The sequence below is a fragment of the Lichenostomus cassidix genome, chromosome 13 (assembly GCF_008360975.1).
Source record: "Lichenostomus cassidix isolate B80296 chromosome 13, HeHo_3.0, whole genome shotgun sequence".
NCBI lineage: Eukaryota > Metazoa > Chordata > Aves > Passeriformes > Meliphagidae > Lichenostomus > Lichenostomus cassidix.
Genome location: NC_139494.1, coordinates 7,472,405 through 7,493,155, shown reverse-complemented (window position 1 = coordinate 7,493,155; position 20,751 = coordinate 7,472,405). Strand labels below are relative to the sequence as shown.

General features: G+C 37.6%; 1 protein-coding gene across 1 annotated transcript in view; it reads right to left on the bottom strand.

Moving 5' to 3' along the window:
• ATP10B (ATPase phospholipid transporting 10B (putative)) overlaps positions 1-19,899 on the bottom strand; it is a 183,358-nt gene extending 163,459 nt beyond the window's left edge. The window contains exon 1 of the mRNA XM_085073467.1: positions 19,705-19,899. The gene's annotated coding sequence lies outside the window, so the exon portion shown is untranslated. The remainder of the gene's footprint in view (positions 1-19,704) is intronic.
• Positions 19,900-20,751: the final 852 nt, after the last annotated feature.

The following is a 20,751-nucleotide window of genomic DNA, read 5'->3' as shown; positions in this document are numbered from 1 at the left end:
TTCCTGAAAACGATATCCCTCTAGAGAATCATCCAAATGCTGCTGGAAAATGAGGTTTCAGTGTTTACAGCATACTTGCAAACAGAATATAACTCTCAGTGAAATTAAGCTGTCATTACAGAATATGAAAGCAAGAGAGGCTTGAGGATTGCTTCACACTTGATATAAACCCTAAGAAAAATATTCTGAAGGAAAGGGCTGATGGGTCAGGCCTCTAGAAAGGATATTTTTGGGGGGGGTTGAGGTGTGTATGTGGCACAATAGAGAAATGTTACTAAAGCACAATCATTTATGCTAAATTTGTGTATATGGTAGAACGAGAAAAACTACATGTTGCTAATGAAGACCTTGAAGAAACTGTCCTCTTCCCCCAGGGTAATCCTTTCGGACTCATGAACAGCCATTCTCTGTGCCTTGCTTGCTGTTGGTTAGAGGAATTTATGGAATGTGCCAGAAGTTCAGCACTTTTTGTCTTACATTTCTCCTGCACTCTACTTTTGAAGGACTCCCTGCAGCTGAATTTCAAACAGGCAGAACCACCTGTTCAGTCCATTTGCATTGCCTCTGGGCTTGATGGCATTGCTGGCTGGGCCAGAGCAAGCCCTGGGACTGCCCTCACTGGCATTGCATTACTGCTTGGAATAAAAAGAGCAAGGGTTTGTTTTGGGAAATGGTTTCAGGTCTCAACCCAAAACCAGCAGAAGAGAAGGATCTGAGTTTCTGAGAAGCCAAGCTGAGAAGGCCCTGTTTGCCAGCCCAGAGCAGCAAGAGGCTGGGAAATGTGGTCACTCAATTGGGACAATTCCTCACTGGAATACTGGGGAAAAAACCCCAACCCACACCCGCTCGAGATGATTATCTCTGAGCAACTTGCACTGTCACTTCTTTTATGAAAAAAAGCAAAAAACCCTCCCAACAAACCACCTCCATTTGCATCTCTGCTTTTCCAAATAGGAATTTTATCTGGGTAACAAGTAACAGACAACCAAAACTGCCCTTCCAGGCAGGCTGAAAAAGGTCAGCATCTTTATTCAAATGAGTACCATTCTGCATATTCCTGTGTTAACTAATTAAGAGCTAATCATCATGCTCTATGTAGTGGTGAGTGACACCAAACTAAGTATCTGCTTTAAGGCAAATTTAAAAGACAAAAAATATTTACTGGAGCCTTGAAGGTCATAGCTGTCTAATAAAGGATATGTGAAATTGGAAAAGAAATGGTATATTCTGAAGCTATTTTCATCCCATTAGCTTCAGTCAGAAGGAATAAAAGCAAGTGTTGCTTCAAAGATTAGTTTAGAAATCTGATGTGCAAAGAATGAACACAACTGGCACTTCTCTCCTTCTCTTTTTTCTCATATCTTTTAGATTGGGTTCATTCTTCCTTTACAGGAACTCAAGTGCAAAGATAGTTTTCTTTTTTAGTCTGGTTTCCAAGGGCAGGATGACTCTTTTTTTGACACAAATGATCAAATTCACTATTTTGGGAATTTACTTTGATGCAGTTGTCCATTTCAGACACATGACCAACACCCAGATAGCTTTCTATGATTATTCATGAGCAAAATAGGCATCCTGATGGTTCACTTTACTGCATCACTGTCCTCTTCCCCTCGTTTAAAGCTGCCTACTGACATCAAATGATGGTGAGCGTGCAATATCAGTGAGTTTTATCATTCTTAGAGCATATGTGAACTCAAATTCCTTCACAGAGTCTGTCTTCCATCTTATTTATGTTGTTTTATTGTAAATCTAATTGCTTTCTTAAACTTTGGAGGGAAAGTAAAACCTCAGTGTTTCAACTAGGGATTAACTGTTGCCAATTAGAGCTGAATAATTATCTTGCCCCTTTTCTGCATGATATGTCTCTTACAGATACACTGCAACAAAAATATGATGTTCTGCATGCAACATTATTTTTGTCAAGAGAATTACAAAACATCTGAGAAAGGTGATTAATCTAAAATGCACCCCAGGAGTACCTTCAAGTCAGCTAATATTTCCATGGAACAAGTCAATAGTTGAAAATAGAGGTGCAAAATGAATGGCTTTGTGTACAACAAATAGATATCAAGGGCTACTTAGTCTCAACATTGCTATTTATTTTAGACTCTAATAAAACTGGCTGAAGGCACATCAGTTCCAGCCACCACCTCCCAGGCAGCACATTTTACTCAGAAAGTACCACAGGTCTTGGACTAAAGAGAATGTTCCATGAAAAGCTTTTTTTCCCTATGATATATTTCAAATCAGAATTGAGTCAGCTTGTGTAAACAAGTGTTTTGACTACCTACAAGTTCCATATTTGGTTAGCTCTATTGTTGATTTGTACACTTTTTGCAACTCTTAATCTCCTATAAGTCAAAATAATTTTGAAACACACACATCCAACCCCCTGGCTTTATGGCACATTAGTACCCAAAATACACCTTCATTAGCAGTGAGCATTATTAAGGCAGAGGCACAGCATCCCTTTTGCCACAATATGGGAAATGTGAACAAAGATTTGGATAGCCAGGGAGTATAATTCTTTCACAGATTAAAGCTACAGAAGTATTTGAAGTTCTCTGGTTTAGGTTGTCTCCTGGAGTGATAATACTTGAAATGAGGAATAATGGATTTTTGTACTCATTGGATTAACAGGAGAGACAAAGTGAAAGAGTAAATTCTGATGTTCACATTCTATTTCCAGGTACTTAAAAGCAGAAATACAGTGTAAGCCAAAAAAAAAAAAAAACGGAAAAGTTAGAGTTGAACATAGTTTAATATGAGAGTTTTGAAACATTTTATGTTGAAAATACCTGTTAAAATTATTTATAATGAAGAAAAAAAACTATTAGCAACAAATTTAGTTATAAAAAAAAGTTATCTTTCAGTAGCGATTTAACTAAGGTTTTTAAATATTTATGTTTTAAAAAAGCTCTGTAATACAGAAAATGCAATTTAATGTGCTTGGACATCTGTAACTACTTGTTATTGCATCGAAGCTTCTAAAGAAGTAATATTATGGTGCCTAATACATTGGCTTTCTCTAAATAGAGTTAAATTCAATATCTTTGGTTTCTGTGACCAAAACCACGATGAAAACATTAATGAAATTATATCTGACCTCTGCAAACCAGCTTTGCTCACAGCAGGAGTAAAAAGCTTGCAGCCATTCAGTGAGTATAGAGAGATACTGAATCTGCACAGCTCCAGATGCATTGATCATGGAATCTGGGTTTTGGGGCTGGGATAAGTGCAACTGTCATGGGATGAAGTCCCTAACACTTGTGAGCACAAGACAGAGGAAGTGAGGGGGATGTGCCCAAGCTGACTCTTAACAGTCAACAGAAAGCAATTTTCTTGTTAAGGGTTGTGTTACGTGCATTTCTACATTTTCACTACTGGAAGGCAATTTTCAAACTGTTAAACCAACTCCATGGATTATCTGAATTTCAGCTCTTCCTATTGTACTAGCCACAACATTGTTTTTTTGTCTGCAGGTGTGGTGAGAACAGGCAGAGACGCCATAACATCACTTTCTCCAATAACCCTTCCTATTCTTTAACAATTTTGAGACATAATAAATTAAAACAAATCATTAACTTTAAATGTAAAGGATAAATTTCTAAAGCATGAAGTAACTATTTCCTTCTGTTTTACTAGAGTGATGAAATCTGTCCTGTCCTGCTAAATACTCTTGTGTTGCAGCAAATGACCTTAGATCCTATCCATCTACCAGAGGTCTCAAAGCCCCATAAACAGCTTCAAAGCCAATTCACACAGCACAGCACTCAACACTAGAGACTGCACTAAGACTGCTACATCCACACAAACATTAAACAGGTTTTTCCTATTCCTTTATAGAAAAATGGCTGAGGGTAATGTACTAACCAATAGTTATGGCATAATAGTTTAAACATTATTTCTAGAGCTTTTATTCTCCCCATTACTTGTTGTGTCATGTCCATTTCTACACCTGCTCCATTTTCCCTCTTTGGTCCCTCAAAATAATGAAATAAATTTGTATACAGATCTAATAAGTAGTAGATTAGAAACTAGGACCAGGAGATATTTTTAGATGGACTTATTCAGCTATTGAAACCACCCTATTTAAATTTAGAAAACAGCTACATCAGCAGCATAGAGGGAAGCTTTCTGACTCAGTAGAGGAAAAGCTGTAACACTGAATTGATTATATTTGGTCCACAGGGTTTTGGTTTGCTCAGCTGTAAAGGATTAACAAAACCTCCAGGGTAACATTTATGATAAAATGCATGATGTTGGAGAGGTGCAGGTGATATTTGCCTGAAGATTGTGAGAATTGTGTCTCAACTGTTGATTGATCTAAGTGAAGGCACAGACAGGGAAGCAGTACAGTGGGGAGATGAATGCACTTCATGCTAACTGACCTCAAATTGCAGATTGAGAGCATCAAAGTGCCATTTATGCCATTTATGCCCTTTGTGCCATTTATGTTCTTTATTTAAAAAAGATTTCTGTCCTCATTGTTTCTCTATCTTGATAGCTCTTTTAAAATAGCGTATTATATAAGCACTGGTGACTCTGCAAAACATAGGCAGAGAGCCTCTCGTGCTCTTCATACACACCAGGGGAGGTTCCTGCCCACTTCACTGCAAAGTAATGGTAGAGTGGCAAAATCCAGATTTCCCATCTGTGATTGGAACACTGCGCTAAACAGTTCCAAGTAAATTAAATGTTTCTATAATTCTCTAAACATCTGTAATGATCTTAACAACTCACAAGTTGTCTCCCCTATAATTCCATATATCTGAAGTTTCGGAAAAACAAACAAAACAGAACAGAAATCAAGCATATGAAATAACTTTTAAATGCATAATTTTGCTTAACACAGCTGAAAATAACTGGATTGATAGCAGGGAAACAAAGAATACGTGGCGAAAACTGAATTACGGTCAAGCATCTTTGCACTCTCTGAAACCTTATCCCTGACCTTCAACAAGATCATGTCCTAAAGCCATGGTTGAGGCTACAAGCCAGGGAAACAGGGATAATTGGAACTTTTGTTAATACAAATGTGTATTTAACAGACAACGGGATATGTTTGCAAGACTAATTATGTCAGTTTATGAGAGATAATAGCAGTCGGTTGTTCGGCATTCACAGACTGCACTTTTGAGTTATGTTCACAGCACCACACTACACACAAAGCTGGAAAGCTGTTTCTAGGTCTTAAATCAAGTCATTGTCCCTTCAGTCAAGGCAATAAAAGTTTATCACAGATAAAAGATGATTTAACCAATGATTAGTGAAAGCAAGGTTATTTCTCACCTTACAAGGAAGCCATGAGTCAATTAAGCAGGTGAACTGTGGGAGTGCACTGCCAACAGTTCAGAGACAGGTGCTGTGATTATTTTTAGAAACTGACCACTGCCAAAGAAAAATCAGCATGTCAGATTTGGAGTGGGGATCGGCACAGCAAATGAAACAAGAAGTGTTATTATGCACTGAATCCCTCTTTGTAGTCTCCCATCTTCTATTAGAGATGTACATGCAAACACCACCTGAAAACATCAAGAAACAATCCCTGCAGAGAGCCCCATTCTGTACTCCCTCAATATCCATGATCTGCAGCCTGCCCTTCACCCAGAGGGACCTACACTGTTTGTATCTTTCGGTAGTCACGATGGAATACTGGAACTGCTTCTGAGAATAATACAGGTGTATGAACTGGGAGCACAAACAAGATGAATGCACTCTGAGGTATTTTACAAGAAAGTAAGTGAAAACTAAATTATCCCACAACTTTGGAATGTCAGTCTACAACATCTAGATCTCCTTCACACTGTCTAGGAAAGAATTAATGTCTAAGATCACTGTAGTACAAATGGAGCTGGTCAACAGGACTTCATTTATCCTCATTATTGGAAAGGGATGTTTCTCAACCAAGCTATTAATTTAGGAACTAACTTGACAGTAATATCTCTGGTCAGTCTATACTGGTCCACACAACAAAAGATTATACTCTGGAACTGCAGGAGCTCCACCAAGATGCATGGAAGACAAATTTGTTTGTGAATAATTCAGGGATGCCATAACTTTTAAGACCAAAATTTTTTAATACATGGAAAATAAATACACAAAAAAATTAACTTGGACAACACACTTCACAGGGTCAGGATCAATCCTTCCTTTCACTGTGAGTAGATTAATATTGTCTTTAACCAACTGTGTGCTACTTGCTTCCCTGATAGCCTTGCATGCTCATTAGCACAGAATTGATTCTCTGGTCTGGCCTCTGTTACTCAGTCACTTGTCAGCGTTATCTCAGGAGAACAGGTAATCATTGTGGCTGAAAGGGTCAAGCTTGTCTGCTTGGCATATTTAAACACAGCCCTTATAAGTGCTGTCTTCAAGAGCAAGCAGCTTGGCAGTGCTGTCCCTGATGAGATGCTGGATTGTCACAGGATTACCATTAAAAAGGGCCTGTTTCAAAATCTGCTAGAAAATACTGTTTAAAATATTAAATTCTAGCAAAACACAGACAAGCCTGGGTGGGACTTGAGGGCTTTCCTTAGTCTTGGGTGTGGCTTTTTTGTTTGGGTTTTTTTTCCTTTTCCAAAAAGTCATTCGTTGAACAAGAACATTCATACACAGAAGGCTATTCCACCACAGTCATATCCTCTGGCAGAGTCTGCTCTTCTGAAATTAACTACTTAATTACAAGCTTTATTAGTCTCTGAGAGGTGACAAGAACTTGGGTAGAAAGCTAAGCAAACATGGTATCAGAGGCATCTCAAAATCATGATGAGCCATATCTGGTTACCTTTTATTGCCTGACAGAACAGTGTGGAGAAAACTCCTCTCCATCAATCATGGAGTTTTATAGGCAGGTTTAAATCAGACACACTCCTAATGATACCTTCCAGAATGTTATTTATGTTGAATATTCCACAGTTAGATCTTACAAATAATAGGCCAAACAACACATTTAGAGCTTTGTAAATTGTTTCTGTCACCCAGACAAATTTATTTGGACAGGAAAGTCCTTTCAATGTTAGTCCTCAACAGCAAAGTGGCTAAACCACATCACTGAAGCCCTTGGTGTGAAATTTGTGCCATGACACCTGATTGTATCACTGTACAGTTATCACTCAGCTCAGATATTTCTGTCATGGATCATTAGCCAGGCGCTAAGGAGACAAATGGCAGCATTTGCTGCTTGACAGCTTGCACTGTTTTTATACACAGGAGCATATTTTATCAACAAAGTACAAATAGTTCTACCTTCCTGAATTGCATGCTGTGTGTTTATAACAATTCCATTAGGATGTTAAGGCAAAAAGTTTTAGTGGAGAACAGATGACTTATTTAAAATTAGCTCAGAGTTTAAAACCCTAATTACAATTCATCTGCTGTATTGGCATTTCCCAGGTGTAATTTACTATCCTTGAACCTCAGATTTTCCACTTCATTATACAGCTCTTCTGGAACCAATGAGTTAGTGTTTTACAGAGTGGGCACACAGCTTAAAGTAGTGACCACCACCAATTTTTCACTGTTTTACTTTAAAGCATTGTGTGATAAACAACAGATCAATGTCATCTGCTAAGTCTTTTCATTTTGCACCTGCAGCAAAAGAACGGAATAAAGCAGACTGGGAGATGGAGAACTGGATTGGTTTTAGGATGGTTGGTTGTTGCGGTGCATGCCTGCAAGTTCTAGTGCTCAAGAGACCAGCTGCAGGGGGCTGTGACAGCCTGGACTCTTTAGGTCCTGGAGACCTGTGGAAACCAACCATGAGCCCCTGCGGTTGAAGAAATTATTTCTAGAGACTTCTCCTTTGTTCCCTCTTGAGTTGTGTATCATTGGTTCATTTGAATTGTGTCCCTGTCCCTCTTCCCTCTGACTGTCCCGGTTGGTCTGTGCACCAAACCACTCCCCTTTTCCTTCCCCATATAACCCTTTCTCACTGGCTATTCGGGGCCCGCAGCCTCCGGACTTCCAGCCTTCAGCCCATCCCCGTCTCTCCGTCCCTTCTTGCCGTCCCTGGACCCTCACCCAAAGACCCTCAGATAAATCCCTGGAAGCCTGCAGACTGCGTGTTGTACATTCTTCTGCCCCACCTCGTTTCCCGCTCGCCTCCGTCCCCCAGGGACTCCGCAGACCGGTCAGTGAGCCTCTCTACCAGGGCACACCCGGCAGGTGCGGCGGCGTGGCGGCTCGCCCTTTCTGTGTGGCTTCGGGGCGTGCCGCCTGAACTCGAAAGTGAGAAACCACAGTTGGTCAGACACAGTGTGCACTTACAGTGGCATTATGTGGTTCTGCTCTTCTTCAGTCACATTACAACACCATCAGCTGCTGCAGGATCCTAGAACTTGCCTAAGTCACTTGAATATTTTACAGCTTGGAAACAGCTTGTCTAAATTATTTAAGTATGTATTTTTTTTATACTTAAGGCGATGATAACTTTTAAACATACATTTATATATGATGCTAGGGGAGAAACATGCATCTCTTCTCTTCAGGTGAATAGGGCAAGGTTTAAAAGAAAATTAAAAAAAACACCAAACAAAATCCAATACTTTGTCACAATTTTATCGTTAGTTGCAAGCATTTAGTCAGATTTGACCAAAATCTTTCTAAGCACTTAGTGGAATTGATTACTTAGATTTGGGACACAATAAGTAATAACAGGCTCCAAGGGTGAACATAACTAGAAAAATTAACTGTATCAAGCAATAAATTTTTCTACTCAACATTATCCAATTATTTAAGGAATCTTTGAAAAACATTCAAGACATTTACAACTCAGATTCTTCCAAGGCCAGGGTTATAACAATGCAAGGTATGAAAATACATGAGTTTAGATCAATATCAATAACTGGAAAATAAATTTTACTTCTCAGGTTACTGTATAACCTCAGGAAATAATTGCAACACAGGTGGATTTGAGTAATTGGACTGAGTTAGCCTAACTATTTGTAACAAAGTTAACAGTTTTCCTTTTAATAACCTCAGATTCCTTAGCTAAAAATGGCAAATATGGTCACTAATTAGCTGAACCATACCTTCAATTAAATCTTAAGAAGCCTTCTTAGAATAGTGTTCTACACAACCATCGTATTTAATAAAGCCCTGAAAACCACTGAAAATTAACCTCTTAGAGCAGGGGTTAGTTACTAAAAATGTAAGTACAGAGCAGTTGCTCATCAGTTAACAAAGAATGCCAATTTTTAATATTCATTCTACTGTTTCCTCTGTATTCCTTGTGGTAAACAGTGTATGAAGCAGCAAATAAATAACAAGGCTGATATAAACATACCACAGTGAACTTTATATAAAGAAGCTACAGTATTATATGGTCCTGAAATCAGAGAAAAGATGTATCTTAGCATGAAAACAAACTATTTATGACTATGTATGACATCTGTGTTTGTGTTTCCTCACAGTTAAATTCAAGTTAGGTCCAACAGAAACGCTTGGTACATGTTTGCTAGACTTGAGATGATATGTACTTGGAAAACATCCTCACAAAGAAGCAAACTTATCCCAAAAAGGGGCCTGATCTTCCCTCTTAATGAAGAGGGGACTGGAATGCTTTAGAGACAATGTAGAGACAACCACTGCATCCATAACAAAAAAAAAAAAATAAAAAATCAAACTTTGGGAAATAAATCCAAGGCTCAGATAAAAAAAATCTCAGAAAGACTGGAAGAGAATAAGCATTGACTTAAAAGAATATCATAGAGTCCACAAGAATAGAAACAAAGTGCAAATTTTCAGCAATCAAGTCATGTTTGGCCATGACAAGTAGTTAAGATTATTTCTAAAGATAAACTACTCAGACATCATTACAGTGCCAAAAAAAAAAATCTGATCCATAGCTTATGCTTTGAAAGTTTATATTGGCAGATATAAATCTCAATGCAAGGAGTTTTAAAGGATGCTTCCTTCTTTTAAAATTAGGAAAATTGATAATTAGTAATTTTCCCCTCCCTATGCCATTTTTGGCATTATTCTACCTAAGAAGAGCTTTGCCAGAGGGTCAGAGGTCCACTGGTGCTCTGCTCCCCAGCAGTGGCAGTTTAACAGAAATTTCTACAGTTTAACTACTCTTTGCATGAAGCAGAATTTAATTTTGGTCTGAATCTACTAGCCATTATTTTATTTGAGGACTCTTGCTCTTACTGGGAAAGGAAACATTTCTGCTTCACCGTGAAAGATTTTTTTCTTTGCTACATGCTTTGTCAGTCATACCCTTTAACACAGGTGACAGTGGCTCTCTGCTGAGAACGTTTCATCCCAACAAAACTGATCATTAGTTTTTCACTGTGCTGCTGCTTCTTTATCCAATCCTTTGACCACTTGACTTTTCTGGTCTTGCGACAGCTTAGCCAGAGGTTCTGTTGGGGAGAACTTTGTAGAATGTATTTCAGCACTCAAACCAGACTACCTTAGCTGGGTCTTCCATGCCAACTTTATTGGCAGCTCACCGAATGTAAATGGATTTTCTCTGAGCCATGACTACACTTTTCATGTTCTGCCAGCTCTCCCCTTCTTTTGTACTCATCTCCATGTCCATTAATTTCTATTTATCTGGCCAATATGGACACTGGACTTAAATTCTAGGTCCTTAGACACATTTGAAATCCTCACATAGATTGTGTGACACACCAGCCACTATTAGTCATTTTCTTTCACACTTTTCCAACCAAAGCTAACATTCTACTCAATAGCTCAGATCTCTGAGTCTTAACTTCTTTTCAAATTCATGGATTAATACCATTGCATCACCACAGTGTAGCTAGATGACTTTGTATTTATATTGTAAGGAACACAAAAATTGCCAGAAAAAAAAGTGAGACCTAGTTTTCACCTGAATCAATAATAGATGGCAAAGAGCATAAATAACAAGTCAATAAAGGAGTGATTCATCTCCGGTATATTCTCTCTGTGTGCATTGATTGTGCAGCAATTCCCGAGATGGAGGATGCATCCAGATCATGGTTTTATAGCCACAGGTGAACTTCTTTTGTATATATTTACTGAAAGACTCAAACTCTTTTTTCCCCCTGACAGAATATAGTTTGCAATGAGTTCTATAGAGGAAATACAAATTGCATTAAAAAACCCGAACCACCCAACACACTGGTTTAAGATTCCATCTGCTAAACAACAGTCAATGAAAGCAATGGAGGAATAAGTTCTCCTATTTATCTCCCCCACAATAGTAATATTTCTATAGAATGAAAATCTTGTTTTCCACTGCCTTTCACCCCTCATTTTGTGTATATAAGCATTAAATATGAATAAGGATGTGAATAAGCATGAAAACAGTTTAGACCTGTTTGCATTGATGTGACTTATTTGCACAAGGAATTTCACAATGAAAAGTGAAGGCCTAGATAAGAAGATAATTCTTACAGATTGTGTTAACCTGTAAAGGCATAACTCAAACTTGTAAAGTCATGCTGATCTAAGTTACAAGTCTTTCCTTGTTAATATAATGAGGAACCCACTTCATTTTGCCCATTAATTTTAGTATTACAGTAAACTTTTCAAATCCAGAAAGAGAATTAATTAGTCCTGACATACAGAACACAAATTTGAGCAACCTGAGTAATTTTCTTTCCTAGTGCAAAAGTTTCTTTTCAACACTTTAAAGGTTTTGCTTCAATGAACATAACAAGGGTGTTTGCAGTGAGAATGTATGAAAAAAAGAAAGTTTCACTTTACGCTGAATATGAGATATTAAAAAAAACCCCCATATTGGATTTTCTGGAATGCTGAAAACTGCCTCATGTTCTAAAACACACAAACCATGTATTTATATGTTTAGAGCAAAAGACTAGGGAAAACTCCATTATTATGCAGCATGGCCCTCCAATGATTTTTGGATTATGAGTAATTACTGTTATCAGGCTTGGCATTCAAGACAACCTGATAGGCTCTGATAGGATTGTTGTTATCAGGCAGAGGAAACCTGATAATTTGTTGGATTTTCACATATAAACATAAGCAACCTACCACAGTGGTCATTTCCTTCAGAGGTTCAGTTCCAAAATAATTTCATCAGATAATTAGAAACTTTTGACACTTCCTAAATTTGCACCTTGTTAGCCAAACATCTGTGACTTTTCATGAACTTAAGATAATGTTTGTTGACTTGGGATCACACAAATCCTTACATATTATGTGCACGAAAGAATGAACAATTAGCGAATAATGTCCTGGAAAAAAGGCATAAAAGAACCAAAGTAACTCCCTAACTCAAAGTACCCAGGTTACAAAGATGTAAATTTAATGATTATTTTTTAACTGATCATATCTGATACAAAATAACCCTTTCAGTAGTCTTGAATGGTTTCCTGTGAATTGCTAACATAAAATGGTTTTTGAATCCCCATATGCATCTAATTATTGTTAGCATTAGTTATGATAACATTGCTGAGACACAGGGAACAGGGAGATACCTGTAGGGGACTGTGGTGGTTTTGATTGGCCCAAAACATCAGTAAAGTATTTTTTAACATCTAAGAGAAATTTGGACTCCTCAGAGGCTGTTGTGGTAGACCTGGGGAAGTGTCTGAGGGCTGGGGAGTGGCACAAAGATGGCTCCTGTGTGTCCTGAGTGAAAGTTCTGGAAGTTTTTACATCAAGTCCAGCAGAGCCAATCTCTGATGGCTCTGAAGGTGATGAACATGCTTCCAGCCAAGTTTGGGCCAATTGGAGGTGCTGGTTACGCCTCTGTGAAAACATATTTAAGAAGAAATCAAAACAAGCAGGCACGCACTTCTTTGTAGTTAGAGGAGGAGGTGGTGGGAAGTAAAAATACGTGGAGGGAGAACAGCATGGAGACACCAAGGTCAGTGGAGAAAGTGGGGGAGGAGGGGCTCCCAGTGCTGGAGCTGAAAACCCTCTGCTAGCCACAGTGAAGGCCATGGGGGGGCAGGAGGTCCCTCTGCAGCCCATGGAGTCCATAAGGATGCAGAAATCCACCCACAGCCCACTCCAGAGGAGCAGGTGGATGCTTGGAAAAGACTGTAAACCAGTGGGAGTCTCATCGAAAAGTTAAAGCTGCAAAGGCCTTGCAAGGAAGAGAAAGGCCTTTTCCTTGCTCCTGGGATGGAAGCAGCCTGGCCTCGGCTCAGTAGAGTCTGCACAGCACCTTATGGACAAAGAGACTCAGGTTGCAGCAGAATTCAGGTGGGATGTTGCTCGTGAGATTGGACTCACACCAAAGAAGTTCCCAGAAGACTGTCCCTTGTGGGAGGGACCCCATGGCTAAGTAGAGAACCCCTCTCCCTGATTGAACTGACCAAAAAACCTCTACCCTGCCCATGTTGCTAGTTTAGAAAGAAAAAAGGGGGGTGAGCAGAGAGACTGCTTCTTGAGAGAGTAGAAGTGAGAGCAGAAAAAACTGTCTAGAGAGAGAGAGAGAGAAATAAGTAAAAATAAAGAGTATTTGTAGTAGAAGAATTGTAGTGATAAATAGATTTATAAATCTGCTCTGTAAACTAAATACCTCACACTCTGCCTCCCTACCTGAGCTTGTTAGTTGTAAAAGAAGAAAGAGTGAATACTATGAGTTTGTAAGAGAAAGGGGGGAGAGTGAACAAAATAACGTATGAAAAGTTTATTTTTGCCTTGCATTTTATCCTCCAACTCTATTAAGTAATTAAATCACTTTTTGCAACTTTAAGTTAGAGCCTATTTGCCCTCTTTTTTTCTTCTGTGATAGCACACTGGTAGGAGTCCTATCTCATTTAACTCATGAGATTAGTGTGTATTTTTACAGTTATTTTCTGTAGCAAAGGAGAGTCAAATTGCCTGGCATTTAGTCAGAGTGAAACCCCGATAGGGACAAAATACCAAGTACGTGGGATGAGGGCTTTGCCAACCAGAGCCACCGTCTTTTAGTGTTAAGGTCTCAATATCTTAAATTTTTAGAATTATTACTCTTTTCATAAATAGTGTAAAGGAGCCTCATTGGTTTAAACTCAAATATTCCTCAGCTCTTTATATCTTTTCTTTTGTCTTTGCAGCTCTCATGTAAAGAGCCCCACACTACAGAGTAAGTAATCATCCTTGCTATTTGTTATTTGTTAAATAAAATATGCTGATCAAACCAGACATATGTGGGCAACTTCTGAAATATTTTTGAAGGAAAATGTGCAGTATCTGAAGCAAAAACATTTCTGTGTTTTGGAAAAAAACCCCCATTTTAGAATAATTTGTTACAAAAAAACCCAAACCAAAACACAGGGCTACCTTTCATATCATTCAATTGCATGTTCAGTCTTTGGCAGGTAAAGCCAAAATGACAACTCAGCTTCCACCTTAAATTCCAAGTGTTCTAAAAGAAGGATGAACATATTGACCATCAAAAATATATCTGGTTTTATGCCTTCATATGGAGTTGCATTGAGGCCTCTAAAAAAGAAATGTATAAAGGAGAGCCACTAGAGAAAAATGTAAGTTAATAACTCTGAAAGGGAAATAATTTTCAGTGTATATATCCAGTCAAAGCAGACATATTGCAAGATGAAAGTTTACAAGTAATGACAGACAGCAAATTTAGCATCTGTGGGCCATGTAATCTGCCTCCAAAACAAGGCAAAGATATGACTTCAAACTGCCTACCACAAATTGAAGGATATTCTCTTAACTCTGGAAGACATTTCAATTACTTTTGACAGTATTTGATTAAAAAGACACATTAAAAACTAGAGGAAGTTTGGAGGAAAAAAAATAAGTAAGCTGGAAAATAAAAAACCAACTTTTTTCTTGAGAGGATTAAGGGAGGTTAAAAAATAAAACCAGAAAAACACCACAAGCTACTTGTTTGGGTAAGTGATGACTAAGAATGAATTATATATCAGGCATAACATATCTTTAGGCTATTAGCTTCCAAGTGGGAATGGATTATTTAGTATGGTACACAATGCATAACTAGAAACAGCAGCATTAGATTATGTCAAAGACAATGCAGGCTATATATAGGGAAAAGCTCACTGACAGGAAAATATGTTACTTCCTGAGAGAAGAAATAGGAGCTAAATATCAAGAAATTGTAAGACTGTTCAGCTCCAGTGTATTAAAAATTACATTAATAAGAGATTCACCTAAGAACACATTTATTAAAATCACATCAATTTTGACTGAAGTGCAAGCAGGCTCTAACAGAAAGATACTGTATTTCTAATTGTTTTGCTTGTTAAGGTACTTGGGAAATGAGCACACTCAGGATCTATGACCACTTTACAGTCACGAAGGTTTTCCTAAACACACATTCATTACTGACCTTGGGATCGTGAGTAAATTACTAACTGGGTGGAACATGAGGAGAGAGGGTTAAGATGGACTGATGCCCCTATGCACTATTGTGGTTTCCCCTAGGGAAAAGATGTATTGCTCAGCATTAGCCTCTAAAGAGAAGTTTAGAATTAAATTTTTTTTTTTTTGCTAAAGCAATTGTATTCTCAGTTATTTGAAATAAGTTTTGCATCTTTTTATCTAGCAAGAAAAATGAGTGCCAGTTAACAATTTTAATTAGCAGGCAACTCACTTAAGAAAGGAAAAATACCAACCATGGCTCAAAAAAACCCATGCCACTAATGCCTTCAGAGCATATACAAAAAACACCTACCGACATTTTTGATATTACATCAATATTGCAGATACTTGGGATTTATGAGACATAGCTTAACTGGTTTTGATAAGTCTCCATGGAGTAGATATTCACTCAATGTGTGTTTTCAGTATGAAATGATTAATCTTTACCAGCAGGCTTCAATCAAGAAAAAGGCAGATAATTCATTCAGTAGAATGACTAGTTCCCATTCCTGTCTTGAGATTTTTCCTGTTACCAAATAAATCACATTGGCATGCCATGTAGTGCCTTTGCACTAACCTTTCAAGAAGTAGCTTTCCTCTAATACATGACAGGAGCCACTGAAGTTGTTTAAATGCCAAGCCTCACAACAGGCTTTGATTTTGACAATCTAATTTTCAGATCTCTGCAGATCAACTGCTAAGTTTCTCTAGCCTTCCTTGAATCTTAATAATCTTCCATTTCATCAGACAAGCAAACCAACAAAATTGCCTTAAACATATACTAGTTTGGGCTCACATATCTCAATGCCCACAAGAATGTGCTTTGTTACCAAATGCAATTTACAAAAAAACCCAAACAGTGTTTATGTATATATAGTATGTATATAAACTCATTCTTGAACAATACTATGATGAATAGAGGTTAGAAAGGGTCAGGTGCAATAAAATAGAAATGCACTGGTTGTCATGGTGAATAAAGTGTTATAGAGTAAGCTAAACATGTTTCATTTTATTTAAACTGCTATTCAGATACCCAGCAAAGCATTTTCTTTGGAGGAAAAATACCAGAGGCCTACAAAACTGGTTTGCATTGACATAAGTACGTATGATATAATGTAAATATCTTTTAACTTAAGGCAAAGTATGTATCATTTTAATATTGAAACAATCTCATGTAGAATTCCTCCAAAAAATCTGCTTGACCAGTAAGATATCTAAAGCTAAATGCAGCATGTAAGTGACCCCTACATCCCAGTTAATGGACCTCAAGCCTGGAGCTATAGCATCTTGCCTTTCAAGTTCTTAGTAGAAAGCATCAAGTGCTTCATTTTTCTGAGAAACAGTTCTTTTGAACTAATGCTGTTTAGAAGAAAATACTGTATTCTTTCCCAATGATCTGATCTACACCACATTTTACAGATGATAATTTAGTGGGAGTGCTGCTAGAAAAGGAAAAGGATGCATCACTTAACTGCCTCCCTATGCCCATGGGAGAGCTAAAGTATTTTTGTAATCTTGATCCTATGCTAAGATGGTTCTAGCTGTGAGTCTTCTCTCTGCCTTTTAATGGAGACTATCCAACAATAGAAATATTTCTCTCAGTCAGTTCTGAACGCCAAATCAATCATTGAAGTACTTTCGTGCTACAAGAGTACCCTGTGTTTTTCACAGTTTTGTAGTTAGAGTTCATGCCTTTCAACAGTACCTATAGCATAAGATTTGGTCTCTTCATTTCCTTCCAGCTGCCACTGTCAAAACATGAGTGTTTCAGAGGCAGTGAAATGCCAAGCTCATTTGGGAAAACACAGAATGTTGCCAAAGATTTACTTAAGTAGTGTGTGCTGTATGAAGTCATCAGTTCCCACTGACAGCCATAATCTTGTCACTTACTGTTGTTTCATAGTGTAGCCAGGGCTCTGCAAGAATCTCACTTCACTTGAGTTCACATTTGGGTAGTTACTGAAACTACCGAGAATGCTTCTAGTGAAGAGCAGTGCCTTGTAAGTAATTGAATAAACATTACTTTTACATAGGCTGCATTTCATGCACATTTGTGCAGCATAATGGAAATGATTACAAATGAGTGACTTAAATGGAAAAACTCTCTGAAGAAAGAGAACCATATTCTGAACAATATATGAGATGTGTAAGATGACAAAATGAGAATAGTAGTTAGGTGACCAGCCTGAAAAGAAAAAAAAAACCAACCAGACACTTTAGCAAACTATTTTTTGTGCAGAGGGGATCATGAAAGTAATTGTAGTATGAACAAGAAGTTTTTCCTGCCAAGTTTTGCAGATTCAATCCTGTGAGATTATAACATCTATTGTTAAATATTTAAGTGTATATTTAAAACTTTTCTCTCTCCTCTCCCATCACACTCTCCTTCAAAAAAACAACTATTCGTGAAACTGCCTGGGAGACATTTTCCAAATATATGGTACATTCTGAGTGCAAAGAGGGCATGGCAGACTTTACTATATGAAATTCTCAGACCATTGTTTGTAATTGCTTGTACGTTCAAGTAGACTAAGAGCTAAAAAAATTTAAGATACATTTTCTTAACACAGGCACTTGAAGTAAACATTTGAGTTCTCTGATGGTTTGGATGGTTTGCACAAGGCAGTACATTAGATTTCAGCTCACTATTTTGCATCATCCCAGTGGCTTCTGAACCACCAAGACCACAGGAAAAAAAAAAAGTAAAAATCTTAAAACTAAAGGAGATACAACATAAAAAAAGCTGGATGGAATAATCAAAAGACAAAGCAATGTTTTCATGGTGGCTTCTGACCTTAACATTGTTCTGAGCTCTGAGCAAAAAAGCTGCTAAACAGACAACATTATTACTACCCCTTTTTTCTCAGTCCAGCAATAGAATATATTGCTGGATCCTCAGATTGACTCACAGAGAGTAAGAGCTGTTATTAAATATTATTAATTTTGAATATTTCAGATATGCACCTGTATGTTTACATGTTGTAAATTTAAGAGCTATTTTTAGCAATATAAAGCAATGACATAAAATGAAAACCTTTACTTCATACCAAGCTGGAGATATGATCAGTTAAGATTTATTCCTTTTCCACTTCATAGTAGGTTTTTTCCCAGTTATGCTAATTTCCAAAATAAATTAATATCTTTTTCTGGGTGTAAAATAGAAAAGTTCTGTGTCTTTGAGGGTGAAGTTTTCACTATCCCATCCCTAAATATTTAATTTCTATTTGTTGTTTAAAAATGAGAAAGAAAAAAATTGGTGTCACACATACAACATTTCTTTTTGGTAACTAGGTGTTTCCAAGTCTGTCAAGTTATATAGCCTCCCATCAATTACAGCTTGATGCAAAAAAACCTTACACATGCAGACCACAAATTCTATCCCTTTTAGGAAACAGCATTTCAGTCAAAGTAGCTCTCAGCTCTGCTGAGTGAAGGCTGCTTCAGAGAAGTTATCAGCTTCATAATCCTATAATCCTGCAGATGAATGGGAAGTCATCACTGAGCAGGTTACAAGCAAAGCTTATTGAAACACAGCATGCTCTGGCCAGCATCAGTCACAGCTTAGAGCATCCAGAGGGGAGTAAAGCTGCTGTACAACCTTGATGATAAATGCACATTTTAACATACATGCACCCACAGAGCTTTTCAGGGCTCAGGTATTCTTTCTCAAATTCAGTGCAGACTGACCCAGCCTAAGCTCTAGCAAAGGCAATGAAACTTTGACAGCTTGTGTTTAGAAGGATGTTAGATTTTTACTAGGTTGGATTTTTTTTTACTAGTTGGAGCCTCTGCTTGCGATCAAAAAAAAACCCAACATTTTCTATATGTACACAAGATACATAAAATGTGGACACTGAAAAAAAGATTGTAACTGGACAAGACCCCCAAGGCACAGGACTAGCAGATTAGTTAACTAAGGATTCTCTGTGCAGGAACTCTTGCTACTGCACTAAATTCTTCAAACAATGGTTTTCTTCATGAGAAATAAACATCTATTCCACCCATAGGATACTTTATAGCTTCTGCCAACTGTTAACTCACTATCTGCTAGCAAGGAATGTAGAACGTTGTCAAGAACAGACACCACACAATGGAAAAGAAGCAAGAAAATAGGGTAAAATAAGCTAGTGTGATGAGTTAAAGCATTTAGCCTCCTCCACTTGCAGCTCTGATGAAACACTTGAGAAAATCTATACATTATTTTCCTATCCAAAATGAAAGTATTATATACCCAAAAGACAAGTATTTCAACAACTTTAACTCTACATTTACAAGCATCTGGTACCAGCCCTGGAGTAATAAAGATACTCTGAACCCTCCTTTTAAACAAAAGCCAGGGAAAAAATTGGGATTCTTAACAGTCTATACTAAAAATTTCTCAAGAAACTTTGCTTGACTTACCTTATCTCTCGAGCAAGTGAAGTATCTTCCAGAAAGACAAACATTAGACTACATATAGCTCTTGTTAAGCAATAGTTCCTCCTCTGTAACATTAAGAGTTCGTGCAATTCTTTATTAATATAGTTTTGGGTTTTTTTTAATACAAATTTACTGTCGGCTTGTTTTTTTTTTCCTCTCTCCTATTCCTCCTGAACATTAAACTCAGCAGAGGGTGGTTGGCTGGTTTGTTTGTCTTTTAAAGAGCCAATTACCCTCCCCTCTATAGTCAGGTGGGATTAATGTTTCATTGGAGTCACCTGCTTGAATTCTCTCTTTCTGCTTTTCTCTGATACAATTCAGGTGTGTGAAAGCCAATGCAAAAGAATTTCAGACTGTTGTAATCACTGTTATTCCAATCCTATATTAAAATTATGAATTTTTATTATTAATTTGACTTTCTGAGGTATTGAGCAACACAGCAGACTAATACTGAAGCAACCCATGATTTCCAGATTGAGACTTGGAAGTCCTAACCACAGCTGAGGAGTGCCTACTCTCAACCTCTTACAACACTGCAATGGTCATGGTTACAACACTGTGTAAGGTCCCAAGCAGTACTCAGCAGTAGACATTACATTGTCCACATTAATTAAAAAAAATCATTCTCTGTAAAGAGTATCTGATTTTGACACTTGTGGAAAGATGGTTTTTCATAGGATCTCTCAGCAGCTCAGAAAAAAAACATCAGCCCATTGTACTGCAACAGTTATTACTAAAAATCTCAAAATTTCATTTAAATTCATTATCAGAAAAGCAGAATCACATATTTGAGCCAAATCATTCAAGAAGTTAACCCTTTGTGGCCATTAACATTCTTAGAATCGCAATGCCACCAAAGCTTTGTACTGATTCAGAACAGCAAAATTAATATTCAATCCTTCCCTCTCGATGTCTGACTCTTAAAGAACTCACCAAAAGTCATGGATTAGCAATGTGAATGTGATTTTTCTGAGTTGTTCCCACATGAGTTCCTTGCTGGGAAAATCTATATTGTCTGGCAGTCCTACA